Source organism: Mus caroli, unplaced genomic scaffold (assembly GCF_900094665.2).
Source record: "Mus caroli unplaced genomic scaffold, CAROLI_EIJ_v1.1 scaffold_18563_1, whole genome shotgun sequence".
Taxonomy (NCBI): Eukaryota; Metazoa; Chordata; class Mammalia; order Rodentia; family Muridae; genus Mus; species Mus caroli.
This window is the reverse complement of record NW_018389223.1, coordinates 12,021-17,557: the sequence shown is the minus strand read 5'-3', so window position 1 is coordinate 17,557 and position 5,537 is coordinate 12,021.

Here is a 5,537-nt window from a genome sequence, read left to right as displayed (position 1 = left end):
TCAAGTCGAGAAGGGGTCAATTGTACTGGCTAGTTTTGTGTCAACTTGACACAGCTGGAGTTATCACAGAGAAAGGAGCTTCAGTTGAAGAAATGCCTCCATGAGATCCAACTGTAAGGCATTTTCTCAATTAGTGATCAAGGGGGAAAGGTCCCTTGTGGGTGGGACCATCTTGGGCTGGTAGTCTTGGGTTCTATAAGAGAGCAGGCTGAGCAAGCCAGGAGAAGCAAACCAGTAAAGAATACCCCTCCATGGCTTCTGCATCAGCTCCTGCTTTCTGACCTGCTTGAGTCCCAGTCCTGACTTCCTTGGTGATGAATAGCAGTATGGAAGTATAAGCTGAATAAACCATTTCCTCCCCAACTTGCTTCTTGGTCATGATTTTTGTGCAGGAATAGAAACCCTGACTAAGACAAGGCCCTTGGATTGACTGTCCCCTGCCTCCTCTCTAGATGCACAAGAACCCTCACATCCAAACACAAAAGTGTAAGCTTCTGCCCAGATGTCCTCATCTGAGAGCTCCTTTCCACATTCATCCTGGACATAACATGAGATCCTCAATTCATGCAGTGTCTGGGGCTCCCGAGCCTGACATGACACAGTCTTGATTCCCAGACCTGCTCACCAGGACCTTAGCTTGCCTTACCCTCTACAGCCTGTCCCACATTTTCTTTCTTGGTTTTCTGCTGTCATTTTCTCCTTTCACATAGCATTCACAGAAACACTTCTGTTGAACTTCTCTCTAACCCATTCTTCATTTCACATGGCTCTTCAATATCATCTTGATCAAATGCAGAACTTTATTTTGAACACTGACCATGAAGGTTCCTGTAACCCTGATCCCACATGAACCCACCTTGGCCAACAAGAGCAATCAATGAAGTCCAAGGTCTTAGACATAGTCTGGACTTCAAGAACTCGTCAACATTTTGGCTAGAGAAAGTTTAAGTTCTCTCCTTGATAACAGCATCTGTGAAGTATGCAGCAGGTCACAGGCCTTAAGGAAGCACCGCCTATCTACAGCGATGTAGTACAGGGAGTCCACATATAGAAAGAGCTGGTGGTTCTTTTTTGCAACCAGGGCACTGAACTCCAGGATGGCAGCAATATATCTACTAGGAGACCTGCAGAGCAGGCAGGAGAGAGGAAGCAACTTAGCAACTGCCATAGGTGGCACACACCTTTAATCCCAACAGTCGGGAGGCAGAGGCAGATGGATTTCTGAGTTCGAGCCAGCCTGGTCTACAAAGTGAGTTCCAAGACAGCCAGGGCTACACAGAGAAACCCTGACTCGAAAAACCAAACAAATAAAAATTAAAAAAAAAAAAAAAAAACACTACACTCATGACAGACCAGATCCATTCTCCCCTGAGGAAGATTAAAAGATTCCAGCATCACCAGAATTGAAAGTTCAGAAGAGCACAAATCCTCTCAAGTTAAAAATTAACTCATTCTTGAACCTACTGTTTCTGTTAACTGTGTGTATTACAGTCCCTAACCAACATCAGTCTTTTGACTTAATCTGGGTGACTGAACAGCCAGAGACTGGCTATTGTGCCCAACTAGTCTGTACAAACAGATCACTTGGAACATCCTGGTTTCCAGATTTGACTTTTGATTTATGCCGGCTAGCTGATAACTCATGGCTCAACACTTGACTGACTTTATGTGATTTATATACCAAATGTAGATGGGAGACTTTTTATATATGTCCAGGGGCAAAATAACTGCCATTTGTGGGGGTCCCGAACAATTCTACTGTGCTGCTTGGGGATGTGAACCATCAGTCACTGGGGCCAGGGAGTAGATGGTGTCAAAGAAAGAGCTTATCACAGTCGCCCAGCTGGGAGGCATCTCCAAAGTTTTACTCAGGTTCACTGCCAAAGGAAAGCAAGCTAAAGGATGGGAAGCCAGGAAGTCATGAGGCCTTCAGCTTCACATTACTGGAGGTAGCAATCCTCTTTACAGTTAGACTCTTCATAAGGCAAATTATAAACCCATGGCCAGCAGCTATAGGCCCAAACCAGGTTTTGACAAACCCTAAACCTGTATTAACATCATCCTCTAGACTACCTTACCCCTAGTCATACACTTGCATGGACCCTCAGTTCCAGAACTTTTACTGAAACACTCAGAACCAGTGGTCAATGATGTTAAAGACCTTTCAAATTCTGAATGCCTCCAAGCCAGAACTTACTACAGTGATGAGAATGTTGGTAGGGGACTTTAAAGGAGAACTTATGAGACAGACAAGGGAATCCATCTCTTTAACCTTAGCTTTAATTAAAAATTAGGGTCAGGATGAGCCACAGCTGGCACTGGAATAGCTGCATTAATGTTGCAGGAAAAGAATTACAATAGCTTAAAGGCAGACATAGATGAAGATATCCAATGCCTACAAAAGTCCATCTCACACTTGGAGCATAACATAGATTCTCCAGCTGAGGCAGTGCTGAAAGATAGGCAAGGATTAGACTTAGTGTTTCTACAACAAGGAGGGTTATGTGCCGCTTTGCGTGAGGAGTGTTGTTTCTTTGTCAACCATTCTGGAGTTATTAGGAAATCATTAGCTAAATTAAGGAAAGTATAGATAGATGCCAGATGGGATGAGAAAATTCCAAACGTTGGTACCACTCACTGTTTGATGCCTCCCCCTGGTTAAAAACTCTCATTTCCAGTCTCATGGGACCCTTGGTTATTCTCTTACTCCTCCTCACTTTTGAATCATGAATTATCAATAAGCTTTTACAATATATAAGACAAAGACTGGGAAATATTCAACTGATGGTAATTAACACTTACTATCCAGATCTCAAAAAGCCCAAGATTGGCCTCTAAAGCTACTAATAGAAGGTGGGATTGACAAGACAAAAAACAGCAGCACAGATTCCATCCTGTCCTCCAAACTCTATTTTAAGCTGCTGTCCTTGGAGAAACCTTTGGAAAGACTATGGTCCTTGGAGAAATCAGAAAGTTGCTCTCTCCTGTCATTGGAGTGACACAGTCCCCACCCTTGAGCTCTGGGAAGGAGACCACCAAGCATCCCCAGCAGTCAAAAACAGACATAACAGCCCTGGCCAGCTTGCAACAACAGGAAAAACTGGTCATGATAACGGACGAGTTAATCATTCTCAGGTCAAAAATGCCCCTTTTCAGATGTGTTGTCTAAACAAATGCTATCAGTTTGAAAGTTAACATTGCTTTATCCATTTACCCAATCATGTAACACCAAGGCTTGAAAGTCCCAACTTACACATTTTCCCTATATGAACGCCAAGCCCCTAGACCCAATTATCACTTTAATCTGTTGTGCAAAAAGGGCTATGATCCAAGCTTGAGCTTGAATAAGGACTCTCATGTGAGTTGTGGTCCCTGGTAGTCTCTTAGGGGTCTTGCAAACAGGGCATGACAGGTACAGCATGGGGCTGTAGAGAGACAGATGAGAAGGGGTCAGCATCAGGTGACATTGAAATTACATGGTTGACAGACTCAGGAGAAGGCAGCGAAAAGCAGGCAACAAATGAAGATGACTCAGGGGACTGCAGAGCAAGCAGACAGGAGGTTTAGTACAGAAGGAATATATTGGAAAGAGATGGGAGTCTGCTGTTAAAAAAAAAAAAACCCACACATCAAAAAACATGGGTAGGTGAGTTCATCAAAGCTGAATATCTATTCAAACATCTATGAAAGAAAACCCAGGTGGTAAGAATGTCATACAGTAGTGCGGTGTGAATTGGAGCTAATTCGGTGATGAGAGGGGACCTATAAAGATGTCTCTGGGTTGGAATATATTGAAGCAGGAAAGTCCAAGGGTGAACTCTGATGAAAGGATGTGATGAGAGAAGCTGTAAGGAAATGTGGTAAGTATGGCATTGGTGGTGGCATCCTTACAGGTGACACTAAAGTAGAAGGTGTGGCTCTAGCAGTAGGGAGCCAGTGTAGCATAGGGCAAGGGGCATTGCGGATAATGGGAGGATGCTGAGTTGGAACCCCTCCCAGCTTAGCCCTGTGGGAGAAGTCAAAGTGGTCTCTAATAATAAGAAAGCTATATTTATGTGCTGTGACTCAATAACAGGGTGCTTCCCTGTGTAAGACCCCGACCCCTCGGTCAGTGGTACTTGCTTCAAGATGCCTCTGCATGAGACACTAAGACACAGTTCGATGCAAAAGCAAGAGGTTTATTTTCCAGCACATTGGGGTCAACCTTCAATTAGTCCCTCAAAATGAGTTACTAAGAAGGTGATCCCGAATGGCTATTACAAGCAGTTTTTATACTTTTTAGGGGCACAGGTTACATCAGCAAGGTGACAGTTAAAGCTTATTGGCTAAGCATATTGACCTTTACATCTATTGGCTAGCAAGCATGATATGCATTTGAACTCCACCTGCGTCAGGTAACTATCAGTCAGTACATTCTGAGAATTTTTTGCTCAGGAATGTTCCTGTGGGTAGAGAATGGAACTGGGCCTAGCTTTGACTCCAGGCAGGAGGGGGAAGCTGTAAGGAGGGTATGGAACTGGAAAACCCATTAGGGTTCCTCATTCCCCCTTGTTTTTTTTGGTACAAGCTCCAATTCTGGAGTTATGCTCAGGGGTCTTGGGTAACTAACTCACATTCTTCAGGTCCTGTCCTCAGGGTCTCATATTGTTGGCCCAGGACCATCAGCTACACTGCTCCTATTCTCTCTTTTATGAAGGCTCTAAGCTTGTTCATATTCTGGGTCTTAAAGTCAACAACAGCAGGAGAACAATTAGGGGTTCTAACAAGGTGGATATGAGGGTGAGGCAAGGGGAGGAGCTAAACCAAGACTCAAACCAGTCCTGACTCTATTTTCTTTCTCTCTTCCACTTGGCTAGCCCTTCTCTCACCTTAGCCACTGAATCTTTAACTATGCCCAGAATGGTTTCCAGTATGTGCTTCCCAATGTTCCACATCCCCAGGTATCACAGAAAAGTGGTTGGCCCCCTAACACAGATGGGCCTGCTGCTGGCTTCTCCCATCTTGGGGGCACACATATATGGAGGTTTCTCGAAGGACGCTCCTCAACTTTGGGTGTCCAAACACTAAACCCCACTTAAGTGACCTCCAAGGCCACTTCTGGGACACAGTTTAGATTCACAAGTCCCTCACATTAGGGTAATCCCTCCCTGTGTCTCTAGGGTGGGGATATCCCAGGAGTTGAGACCCACCGATAACTTACAGAGATCAAAGACAAGGTCACCAGATATAAGGTGGGTGTTCCTCTGTAGTGGACCAAGCTACATTCCTAATGGCTGAGAGTACTTGCCAAGTCACCATGGTAGGGTTGTGGAAGCTGCCAAGGCTCAATGCCAAAAGATACACCATAGCCATTTCATGGTTTCTCTGGCCTTGCAGAAGGGGGTTGCTTGGATGTCTGGCTGCTATCCAGTTGGCATCAGGTGCAGGTGCTTGTCTGATATGAGTTACATGAACCCAGGCAGTAACTCCATCCCCTTTGACAGAGTTTGGCGTGGTCAACAACACCAAGAATGGCCCTCTCCACTTTGCTTCCCAAT